The following is a 13,272-nucleotide window of genomic DNA, read 5'->3' as shown; positions in this document are numbered from 1 at the left end:
TAAAAGGTTTGTTTGTTATTAGATTTGTTGGATGCTTATCTGAGCCTTCTCACTCGTTAGCACTCTACTAAAACTTAATTTATGTGCAAATTCAAACTAATGTGGGAAATTAATTATCTAAATATGTTAATTATAAGATGCAATGTACTTTTATTTGAATTTTTTTCAGATGCAGCTACCTACTCCATTAAGCTGAATAGCTGTTGTCGAATTATTTTGATTAAGGAATGCAGTACGAAGTTAAAATGAGAAGCACAGATGAATCGTAAAATGAATTGAATTTGTGAGAGGTTATAATTTTCAGAGAAGAAGAAAGCAATTGGTCTGCGCAGTAATTAAGAAGATCAAATGCTTGAAATTGTGACGTAACCGTCTTGGGTGGTCGTGGATGCTTAAGAGTTGGAGCTTGGAAGGTCAAAAGGGGGAACAAATTGCAAGTATAAAAGCCAGGCGCAAGCATTTCTCCTAAGAATATCATTTTACTGTCTTTCTAAGCTATTGCAAATAGCCTACGGGTATGAAATTATCTTTAGAGACTTTGAAATTTTATAATTGCAGCTTATTAGGTTTACGGATTTATTTGTTAATCCTTTTGTTTGCCCGCTATTAGAAATAGGGTTTAAGTTGTAGCTTGTACTAATTTGAATTTTCCAAATGAGATTTGTTCCTCACTTTAGTAAATACTACGAAGCAGTATGTATAAGTATATATGCGGATAATTGCGATCTTATGTTTTGTATCCAATTTCGTTCAACAAACCGTTACACACAGCTACTGTAATTAGTGCAGAGCCAACGCTAGGTAGGGGTGTTGGATTACATTCATTAAACGAAATTGGCCCCTTTGGTAGGTTAATTCACTGACGCTCTTTTAGCTGCCGTATACCATTTAACTTTCCAGAATAAAAGGTTTCGGGATATAGTAATGCAGAAATTCCTACATGCCTATAATCTCGCGTGTAATGGTATCAACTTTTCTTTGTTATATGTTGTTTAGTTGGAGATTCATAGATAAAGTATAGGTACTTATTCAAATGGTAGATACGATGCAAAGCGTGAGAATAAAATTAAACTGTTAAATACTTATTTACCTACTGGGTAACGATTTTTTTTTCAATTTTACCATCTATTCAAAATGCATGAATTTTACGTATCTGCCTACCCTTTGGTATTTCTCTACCAATAACCAAATATTCATCGTGCCTTTTATTGGAAATAATCAATTAGATCATAACTAAGCACCAGAATTTCTATGAATTTCTAATGAAATACCCGTTTTTTTCTGTCAGAGTATGCTTGTATCACAGATTTAAAGTATGCTTGTATTATTCGTATCTACAGGGTGTTTCTTTAGGAACTATAGTTAAACGTTTCTGGGAAAGCGAAATAGGTAAGTTTTTGAAAATTTGTACTCTGAATTGATGTAAAATATTTTCCAAGATATTTTCAAAATGGTGGCAGTTCCGAAAATACCGGAAGTAGCTAGTAACTTCGTAATTTTAAATGGCAACCCCTATTTTTCATTGCATTTTTGGATTCTACGTGAAATTTCAGTTCTTTTGATACCCACATGTTGGTATCTACAATTTATGGTTTTTAAGTTACTTTGGGTTTTAATAAAAAAAAACATGACAGATGCAGACGGTACCTTGATTACTTGAAAACGGTTGTAGTTGTGGTAACCCATTTTTACCAGGACATAGAGAAAGGATAGGACTTTCTTTAGTGTACTTAAAAAAAGTAAGTTGCGTACGACCGCATCTATGGAGCTCCAAATTTAAGAAACTTCAAAGAAAAACTCAGACTTTTCAATTGAAATGACCATTTTCTTATTATGCAGTTGATAGAGAATCAGAATTGATATATTGTGCTATTACATGTTCCTATATGTATCTTTAACAGTTTCCAATTTATTGAATTGATACCATTTTTTTCGGATTTTCTTTTTAGTTGTCGCCCATAATTTTATGACAACCGAATTTTAAACAAATGTAGTGACACTAATCCGTCACCTGTTATAGGTTAACATAAGTTTTTCAATAATCGAAAAATGGCAAGCAGTGGTTGTATACACATGAAGATTTTTGGAATTTAATTGTGATCGTATGTTCGCATTTAAAAAAAACGTTGTATAAGTTTGTGTTTTCCAATTAGCTGATCATTTTGTTGCCTTTTTTAATTAATTAATTATTTCGATTAGAATCAATGATGTTAAAGAATCCTTTTCTTGATTTGTTTACAATTCGATTGTCATTAAATCATGGCCTATTACTACAAAGAAAATCCGAAAAAAATGTTATCAATTCAATGAAATGGGAATAAATCAGAAACTGTTAAACATTATAGCTACCTATAAAAACATATAATATGAAAATATGCCAATTTTCATTCTCTTTCAAATGCAAATGTAATAAAATGGTCATTTCATTGAAAAAACTGAGTTTTGAGTCTTTGAAACTTAATTTTTCTTAAGTACACTAGGTAAAAGAAAGTCCTATTCTTGCTCTATGCACTGGTAAAAATGGGTTGCCATAACTACAACCGTTTTCAAAGTAGGTACCGTCTACATTCGCCATTTTTTATTACAAGTCAAAAGAACTTAAAAACCATACATTGTATTGTACTAAATTTCCCGTAGAATCCAAAAATGCAATAAAAATTAGGGGTTGCCATTTAACATAACTAAGTTACTAGCTACCTCCGGTATTTCCGGATTTTGAAAATATTTTACATCGATTTGGCCTTCGGAGTAACCAGGGGAGTAACTCTTAAGTACAAATTTTCAAAATCCTATACCTATTTCACTTTCGCAGAAACGTTTAACTAAAGCTCCCAAAAAAAAACACCCTGTATACATCATCTATTTTTATGTAACGGTATTTTTGCTTCAAAAGTTTTCATATTCGACTCATAGAAACTCCAGAAACTTCCATGAGTTTGTTAAATAAATTATCATATATAGTGCGTTCGATATAAGAGTCACCTTAATGTACCTATATTTTATTTGGCGAGATGCGAAAAATCTGTCAAGTAGGTATAATTATATATGTGAGATACTGAGGGGACCATCTTATCTCGAACGCACTGTGATGATAAATGTATACCGGTGAATGTTTCAGTGACAATTCAACTCATGTATAAAAAATCGCATAAGCCGCAGTGCAATTGTCACCTTGACAGCGGCCAAAGTTACCTGCAACTCTTCCAGCGCCAAATTCATTATATTAGTGTTTTTTCACTTATTCATTTTCTAACCAATTATCGCATTATCCTTCCCATATGACTAGTTTGACATTTGTCAATATAATTGATTGATTTGGGGAATTTCTTGTTCGTTAAATTGTCCTGCTGAATTACACTCGAGGTTTGTATTTAAACCGAGTAAATTTGTGAGGAATTTCAAATCTGTTCCCTTTTAGCAATTGGACTCGAAAAACTGTCAACCTAAAAATGGTCCACCTGCGAAATTAGACATTTTCATTTTTTCGGTGATATCTCGGTTATTTTCAAAGATTTGTCAACAATTTCAAAATTTCATAAAAAGGGGAAATTGTGACTTACACTGTATCTCTCACCGTTACGGAGGACCCATTTCGTGAGCCACGAATTTGAAGTACTGTCTCTCATAAAAAAATTATAACTCATAGTATGTGCAGGCTTAGTATTTGTGGTGCATTGCGATTCAACTAGAAGATTTTCCATGTTACTTGACCTTATAGCTACTTGAAAATCATTTTGAAAACTTACCTAATACTTATACATAAAAAAATTAAAAATTAATTGTATAGCACATATCAAAGCTTACAAAAAAACTAACCAATAACCACTGACAACTTTTTGAAATAGATAATAGACAATGCAACAATAATTTGGAAATGTTAAAACTCCCAAGTAATCTGGACAAGTAGGTATAGGTACCGTTTTTAAAAGGTTGCATTACAAGACTGTCTCCGGTTTTGTTTGTTAAGGGCTGGATATGTATAATGTTTTGAACCTGCTTTCACTCGTTTGTGAAGTTGAGTAATTGATGAGGAATTGAATAACTGAGACTCAATTTTGAATCCGTTAATAACTAAAATCTTTGGTTCTAATTTAGCACTATTTATATATCTGGTAGCCTTATGCAGGGTGTTACGAAATTCGTACCTACGGACAATGGGGGTTAGTTCTGAGACAAAACTGGATAGAAAACCCTATTACACTTTTGCGATGACAGACAAATACTTTTCAAGATACGAGTACATGGCACGACTAAATTTAAACTATATAGTTGTTGTATAGTTGTATTTGGACATGTTAAATAGCATTATTTATCCGTTCTGGACTTCTGGTGTCTTGGGTTTTCAGTTATCATCATAACACAATCTAATGAGCTAATGGGAATCCACGTACAATTAGAATATGGAATCATCAACGTAGATTAAGTAAGTTTAAATTCATTTATGCCACAAGTTCGTTTTATTAGTTATTTATTAATTAAAATAAAAATCATTCTTCATTTCTTTCTCATTTTTGTTGCAACCTCGTAGCTTGAAAAGTGTTTGTCTGATCGCAAAAGCGTAATAGGGTTTTCTGTTTAATTAAACCTCCATTGTCTGTGGACGCGAATTTCGTAACGCCCTGTGTGTTGACATATTGTGATAGGGAGACAAGTTCTATTCTTATAAGAGGTCCCTTACCACAACAATTGAAATAAAGTTATGCTTTATTGTTATTGTATAGATCTATCTATAACTATATGTTTTGGAGCAATTATAGTTTCAATAAGTACCTATAGGTATTACGATAGCTACTATAGGTACTGACAGTATACGTAGGTGTAAAATTAGATCAATTAGCTAAGCAGCACTTCTAGGTACTTATATGCAAATACAAAATACTTATAATGTATAGGTATACTTATAGTACCTACATTTGTAGTAACAGTGTACATAAATATGACTCTGAATTTTTCTGCACACATAATGGCTTTCCATTTTCAGCATGGTACTTTGCGCAGTGACCCAGTGACGATATTATAACCGATGAAGTATAACTGAGGCGCAATTATTGCTAGTTATAGGTACGTGACAAACATTTAAAGGATGCCTGGATGAAGATCAAGTTTCTACACGAGATGAAGACTATGCGCCAAATCGCGCTTGGTGAAGAACATCGCCTAGATGCAATTCTTAATTATCTACTTACACCTGAAGTATGGCAAAGCTTTGAGAATTCTACAGGATTTAACGGTGTTTGAATATTGCAATGAGCAAACTGAACTACTTACCATCCACCTATGTGGATGGAAATTTCAGGCAGTCAAAGATATGGTACCACATTATATCGCATGGAAGAATTTGCGGTGTGGAATATCATCGGGAATATTAAGACTTAGAATACCATTAAGATTTAACCTACTATTACTACTCAACCGTCGGAAAGCGACAAGATTAGCTCTCAGGGCACTATTTATATCTATACGTTTACGTTAGTGTGATTTCCAATTGTACCCAGCCTTCCCACGAAATTAAAACTGTTATAGATTTCATTAGGTATTCACACATTGATACAAATAATCTAGTTATATGCCTAAGTAGGTACTGAATTGACTATGTGCGTAGGTATATGTGCAAATGGTACAGCTATAATATTTGTTCATAAATGAATTATATTTAAACACCTTTTTTTATTCCTGTTTTGTGTAAATAACATGAATGTTGGACTTGTTAACATAACAACTAAGTATCTTTATCTGCCCTTATACTATGTAGAAGTAGAAGGATAGGTAGGATTGTTTCAGTATAGGTATGTTAATTTAAAACGTAACAAATTATATAAATACTAATGTAACATTACCGATCGAATAAATTCTTTCTTTTTTGGCGACTTCCGCTGATAAAGTGATGTCGTTATAATGCGCACTTTTTGTATTAAGTGATAGATTGATTCATAACTTTTCATCCCTTCACCTATTGGGCTATCAGGCATAAATGTTGTGTAGGGATCCCGCAGGCACTTACATTATCACTCACCACCATAAGTGTAGATTTCTACTAAGTGTTATCAATCATAGTCGTTAAATATTAGGTAACCAATCTCGTTGAAATAATGTTCCCACGCTTATAAGAATCAACTGCAATTTTTCGCATTTAGTAATGCTCTCTGTTTATCTACGTGCCGGCAATTAACTTGCCTTTTACAATTTATATGAGCATCATATGGATTATAGATCGAGCACTAACCTTATCTACTTTCAGTAGTGTTTAGTGTGTGGATTTCTAATAAACATTTATTCATAAAACAAAAATGCGCTGATGTAGTTTATTTTAATCCTCGATTTTTCTTCGCGTATATCAACCTATATATGTGTCTATGTCAGTCTGCCTGTGATATTTTTTACTCAAGGAGGGCGCTTGGGACGCTCTTTCAGAATCCACGTAATGTAGTTGATAAATTCTCATTCTCATTTGCAAAACTTCGTAGTAAAATACGTACCTACCTACTAACAAAACTTTTTTACAGGTATAGGTAATGAATCAAAAAATCTTTTCTAATACACGTAAATTAGTTGAAATGGAAGTGGATCTACCAAATTAAGGAAAATTTGAATATAATAGTGTAGCTTTGAGTATGATGGCAGGATATCACACTGTATTTTGTGATTTTATACAGGTTTTCTCTGATAATATAATATACTGCACGTAGTATGGTTTTTCAGTTCGTTAAAATACCTATTAGCTAGGTATACTTATCCAATTCTTAAGAAGAGCAACAAAAGCTGTGAATCATTTATATCTTCAACTTTAGGGCCGGTTCTACAATACCACGACAATTACACTTTTTACGCAGAATAAGATATTTTTGGAATAACTGCCATAGCACTAGTATCCCCTTGGTTGACGCAATGGTAACCAACGCAATTGTCGACGTTTATTATAGGTACCTATAGCTTATTCTCGGTATATACCTACCTGCATTATAGAATCTGCCCTAATCTAACAAATTATCAGTAATAGTATAAAATCCAAAATGCACAATGAATGAACAACACTACCCAGTGGCGACGTAAGGGGGAGGGGGGACTGGGGCGCCAACACAAGATGTTCCAAATTGATTGTTTTCGATGTTTTTGGGGGGATATTTTGAGAATTAAAATTTATTGGTGCAAAAATATTATACATTGCAGGTATTTGAAAAATCAAACTTTGGTATAGTGTATTTTAGAAACTAGGCAGACTTTAGAAAATATAACAGTACCCCCTTACTAACAGACTATTTCTATATAATTTATATTCGTTATACTTTTTTTATTCTTCCCACAAATAACTAAGTTACAAAGTAAAAACTTTTTATTGCGCATTCGCGCAAGTCGTACGTCAAAATTGACCCTGTACATATCTGTTTTCATTGTAGGTAGGTACCTACCAAGCCGTTAATTAGGCGGCAAATGAGAGAAAGGGGGGGGGGGAGGGGTATGAGGGCGCAATTTTGGTGAGCCGCACCGGGAACCGGGGGTAGCTACTCCGCCACTGACACTACCTACTAGCTACATTCAAATTTCAAACATGTCTGATTTAACCATCAGCATCGTATCTCGTATGATCAGCGAGATCCCAAAGTGAGGCTCTTAAACCGAGCACCCTATATACATACTCATTATTCAGTAGATATACTTAAACTTCTTCGCATGCCAATGTTGTAGTGCATTCCCCACCATATGCACCTATTATGCTTTTTTTTAATACTTATTCATTTGTACATGCTCTTGCTTATTTTTAATAAACTTGTAACACATAGGTATAGCAAACGACAGACGGGCGAAGTGGAGTTCCTGGGTCACTGAAAATTTAATCAGTTCTTCCGTGGGTGCGATGATAAACATAATAGTAAAAACAAAATTAGAAAATTCGAAACCGTTCGCGAGTTATCATGTACACAGACGGATGGACAGAAAGTCTAAAATCATGAACCAGCTCGTGGCTCGTTAATAATGAAGCAACATAGAACGTATTTACGTATCTATATCATTTATATTAGAAGAATCCGCAATCTGTAATCCTACGATGTACCTACTACAAATAAATGCAAAATAATCATTTGCGTAGATTTTATCAAAACCCTTCAAATTACATAGGTACCTATGGTATGGGTAATACTCACCTTGCATTCTGCTATACTTGATAATGATCACCTCTAGTGCAACTTTTTTGCTAATTACTTATGATTTTTTAAGACATACTTACCTATAGCCAAAGGTTTAGGTGATTTTTAAATGGGAAGTGCACGTCACATCATTGCGATTTTTAATTTAACAAATTGGCACCTACCTGTACTTACTTCTGCCTGTAAACTTTCTTTGTAAAATGTCTCACTTTGTCGTTTTTGTTCTACACCAGCTTTTCTAATAACGGACACCAAGGTGAGCATCGAAATATGGGACACACTGTACCAGTCATCAAAACCGCGGTTAAAAATGTATCAAAATTTACTGCGTATAATTTAACATTTTTTTATTCAAAAATAATCATACCAAATATTCCGCATACTTAAAAATGGCATAATTAAATTTTGTCCTACTACCTTATGAAGCAATGCTTACTCGGCTGCAATTTGCAACCCAAATGTTAGGTGGTAAATTGACTCGACGTATATTTTTATGCACTTGGGGATATTAACTACTGTTCATTATTAGGTACATATGGCCAATTAATATTCATTAATCGAATTCAATTCTCTTATAGGTAATTTACTGCGTGACAATTAACAATAACACATAAACCATCCAATTTCTTTGTTTTCTCTTAAGGGTATATATAATTTGTAATAGAAGACAAAATAAAAGTGATAACCATCTCATTTTCATGTCAGATATGTGATAACAAGCTTTATTAGTACAGCTAAACTTTGTCTTTGTTAGCAACAACATCTATAAATTTTGAAACGTAAAACAAAAGCAATACACAAAGTTCATTTTGTTAAAGAATTTCCCTCATGTTCTTTATTCTGTAGCGTACGCTTACTTTATTTGTGAAAGATGCACAATGGCCTTACGAAAGGATCTATTTAAATAGATAAAATAATACCATCACGCGAAGAAATGGAATCAATTTCTGTATTATAGATTTCCAGGATAATTTTACATTTAAATTAAACCGGGGTCGAATGTGGAGCTTCAAAATGGTTGTTAAGAATATAACGGAGGAATGATGCCAGAACTTCAACCAATTTAATTAAGAGAAACGAACCTACTTTGCATCTGAATGGCTCCAGATAAATTTAAAGTTCGTCTACTGACTTGTCTACGTTATTAACTTCGAGATAAGTTTAATCAAGGAGAAAACTTATTTTAAATTTGAGTTTATCTAATCAATAGTTAGTATTCTCAAGCATAATGAATATACGCCGTAGGTAAGTGGATATATCAGCTTCGTAAATGCAGTAATGCCTCATTTTATTGGTGTTCTATTATTACTGGTGGGACATTCTCAGTAAATTTGTAATTAAAAATTAACACCAGATGATTGTGCACTAATCCAATTCTTGTATAAGTAAATAAATCCTTCAAAACTAATCACAAATATTCACCGTGCAGAGCGCCATCTAAGCGTAATCGTGTGGACTGTATCGCGCGAAATCGATTGGGTAACTGTAAGCAGACATTCCGCATTTTACATACCGAAACCTGCAATCGAGGACAGCCTTCTAAACAAACCACTATTGCAGTATTATGATTTTTATATATCTTTATATGCCCGCTCACATACAAGTGGTTAAAGAAAACACGTTTTCTATTAAGAATTGTGACCCCTAAGTAGGTATAGGTGGATAATAGGTACCTATCTACCTGCCTAAATGCACATTATCAAGATTAGGTGCTTAATTGTTTTGCTCAAATAATTGTCGTATAATCAACTTATACAATCCGTTCCAACCTTGTTCGAGATGCAATTTGTATGCATAAAGGGTGAATTTTTTGCCGTTTACCCAGAGGAAAATGGATCACAGAAACAATACCTACTACAAATATAGAAAAGAGAAATGTATTTTTTCCCGGTCATAAACAAAACACGGATGAACACCGAACAACTGTTTATAGGTACTATCAGGAATCTCTTATTCAATAATATACCTTCGAGAACGACGCTCAATGTTAATCTCCCTACGTCAATGAAACCGAAGCAGTTGGAATAGTCTACTCATGCAAGCTGCTGATCATGATAAAAACGAAACGTAAAACTATGAATGCTAGATATTGGCATATATATACGAGTATATGAACATAAAGACTGAAAATGTCACGTTGCGTCGAATCCGAAAATGTAATTAAAGAAAAAGCAGATTCCATTCAAGACAACAAATTTTCTAGTTTCTTCCGGCATCCGGAAGTACCATCCCTTTGAAAGTATTTTGCATAATCAGCCAACCGTAAGGCAGTGGAGTAAGTAAAAATAACCTACAGTGTCTTAGAATATGTCCAATCCAGATGTATCTTCTCTTTTTCAGAGTAGTGTACAGACAAGAGCTCTCCTCTCAAACTCTCCCCAGCACCTCTTCATAGGTATCCACTTTTTCATGTTAAGTTAGTGGCAGCCGATACTAGAGCAGAGCTATGGATTTTGATGTTTTTTATGTACTTGCAATTTACCATTTTACGAGTTGTTTTGTCTAAATTAATCGTAGATGTTTTTTTGGAGTAAAATGATATTTCATTTTTCTTATCTTTTCTTACACACAAAAGAATCGGCATAATGTAACATAACGCAGGAGCCCTACTTGTATCACCCAGTCTGACCAGACTTGCCGAGATTTGAAAGTGGCGTGAAACGTCCATACATTTCGACATATAGGTTAGATGACCTCTGTATAATTTTTACCATTTTCCAGCTGTAAGTCGAGATTTCAGTATGATATATTAAGGACGATGGAGGTTTGATATCCGCTCAAATGTCGCATTCATTCTATCTTTTAATGTTTTATTTGCTCACCTAAAGGAGAATGGACGCCTTTTTAAAAAATTTAAGTTTAAGAATATAACATATCTGGGAAAATTTACAGGTTGTGTTGTATTGAAATAATGCCTTTGATTTTTTCCAATCATCTTGGTGCAACAATAACGATCAAAATACATATGACTAACAAAAATGCATTAAATTCATGTTTTGGGCATTGAGATAATGCTCTTAGTTTTTTTCCCAAAGATTTTGGTGAATGAGATTTTGATCATGAGATGTTTTGATCAAAATACATGTGCCCTCAGAAAAATGTTAACATCTTTGAATCAAACACACGCGGCGTGCATATATGATGCACTCTTTTGGCATCAATATAATATGCTTTTGAAAGCTCTAAATTCATGCGTGTAAAGAATAATTTTGGGTACATTTTGCTCTAAAGGTTTTGACATAGACCACAGAGAAGAATTGTACTGAATTGTTACACATCTTAAACTCATATGGAATAATGTACCGAAAGTCCGCACTCGATGCATGACCCAGGGTATGAAATATATTGATTTCTATTATATTGAACCAACAGTTGTTCCTGTCCTATAACTTTTATATTCCTGCTGACCCATACCTACACTAAATTTGAACACGACACCACTATTGAAAAGCGTACCTACACGGATGGACGGATGGACAAAAATTAAAAGCTATATAAAAAATATCTGGGGATATTAACTAAGAGTTATTGCGAACACATCAGGCCAACGGGCGGACACAAGGGCGGACAACTATACCTACAAAACTATACAGGTTCTGAGGATCCTTACCCTTTAATTTCGACCTAGATGAAGTTCGAACCTGCAGTCTACGCAATGTATGATCCTTGTGTGTTTAGAAAATCATTAAATGCTTGTAAATTCTCCAACTTTCTCTTTAGACGTACACGTGTTTGTATGATGGAAGTAATATGTACTTAGAAAAGCACTTGATAGATAGTTAAGTGAAATGTATTACCAAAGCATATCTGGAGTGTTCATTAAATGATGTCATACACGTATTGATCTTGGTGTTCTATTTCCAGTTTCAAGTGGAACACATGTGGATAAAATTAATAATAGAGTTGCAATAAAGTATAAGGTACCTATGCCACTATAACAGATTATGAAAGACATCATCCGAATTTATTTCCTAAAAACAAGTTTTTACTTATACATGTCGTTGTATAATGTTAACCAAACTGTCACGATATCATTAAAATACCAAGTTTTACGGTCAATCCCACGTATTTGTGAAACATGCCTACATGTCATGCATAATACTAGTAGGTACCTACTTACTCCCATGTATTGAATTCATTTCTATATATAAGTCATTGAGGAAGAACACATCTGTAATATACCATCACAAACGCTAGGCAAGTGTGGATTTTGCAAAACAGTTATTAGATTTAAGCTATTTAATACAAAAAACCGAAAGCTCTACGCTATCGACGAGTTCTAGATCAATTTATAAAAAGCCTCCATATAAGACTACCAACTTAGGTACTTTTGAGAATCAAAATCGTGCACAAATCTAATTATATATATACTTTTATTTAATGTAAAACATGCGTATTTTTCCAAAAGAACAAAGTAATTTGCGGTAACAATATACTAAGTGCCAAGTAAGTTGATGATTATGATAACCAAGCGTTCAAAGTAAAACAAGAAACGGACAGTTATTTGCCACCATGCCATGTCGTGCTAAACCTACTAACTCATAAAAAAATGGGCAGTCCTTGACTGTTGTCTCTTAGCCAACGTTTCTAACACGTTTCGGAAGTGTAACGACGCTAGTGACCATTCTGTAGATATATACCTATCCTAACTCATCGAATAATTACCGACGAAATATAATCTAAAGAAACGAAAAAATGATTTTGGACAGTATTACATTATCACACACAAGGGAAACCAAATTCGCGGTTTTGCAATGCCACATTTCCTTAAATGGGTCACACAGTACGTATTGGTAATGACGGACATCTTATAGCACATGAATCGGTGGTTTCCAAAGACGTTGCAACACAAATTGATTTCCACAGCGCAACGCATCTCAATTTGAAGGAAACTGGTTTATTGTTATGGCAAAGAAAAGGGTACCTACCTAAACTAAAAATCCAGAACGATTAATGATCTGAGAGTATATACCTATATCATTAGGGGACCCATATATCATACTCATTACTTATTCATTTTCTATTATAACTGCTACTTTGTATATGAAAATGGTGTGCAGTTATTAGCCCATAATCTCGTCGTAAAATTAATATAAAAAAAGCTTTTCACAGTTTCTTAACTTAGATG

General features: G+C 33.7%; 1 protein-coding gene and 1 long non-coding RNA gene across 10 annotated transcripts in view; one reads left to right on the top strand and one right to left on the bottom strand.

The window, feature by feature from the left end:
- The window catches only part of LOC116166316, a 32,131-nt gene extending 26,270 nt beyond the window's left edge, over positions 1-5,861 (top strand). For 3 of the 4 annotated variants that reach the window (XR_004144301.1, XR_004144302.1, XR_004144300.1), the window contains 2 exons: positions 170-515; positions 4,982-5,861. This is a non-coding gene — a long non-coding RNA (uncharacterized LOC116166316). The remainder of the gene's footprint in view (positions 1-169; positions 516-4,981) is intronic. The other variant, XR_004144303.1, reaches the window with a different exon arrangement.
- Positions 1-13,272, bottom strand: part of LOC116166312 (homeobox protein abdominal-B) — a 441,837-nt gene that overhangs the window by 122,784 nt on the left and 305,781 nt on the right. The gene's annotated exons all lie outside the window — the stretch shown is intronic.

Source organism: Photinus pyralis, unplaced genomic scaffold (assembly GCF_008802855.1).
Source record: "Photinus pyralis isolate 1611_PpyrPB1 unplaced genomic scaffold, Ppyr1.3 Ppyr1.4_LG3b, whole genome shotgun sequence".
Classification (NCBI taxonomy): Eukaryota; Metazoa; Arthropoda; class Insecta; order Coleoptera; family Lampyridae; genus Photinus; species Photinus pyralis.
This window is presented reverse-complemented; position numbering and strand designations above follow the sequence as displayed.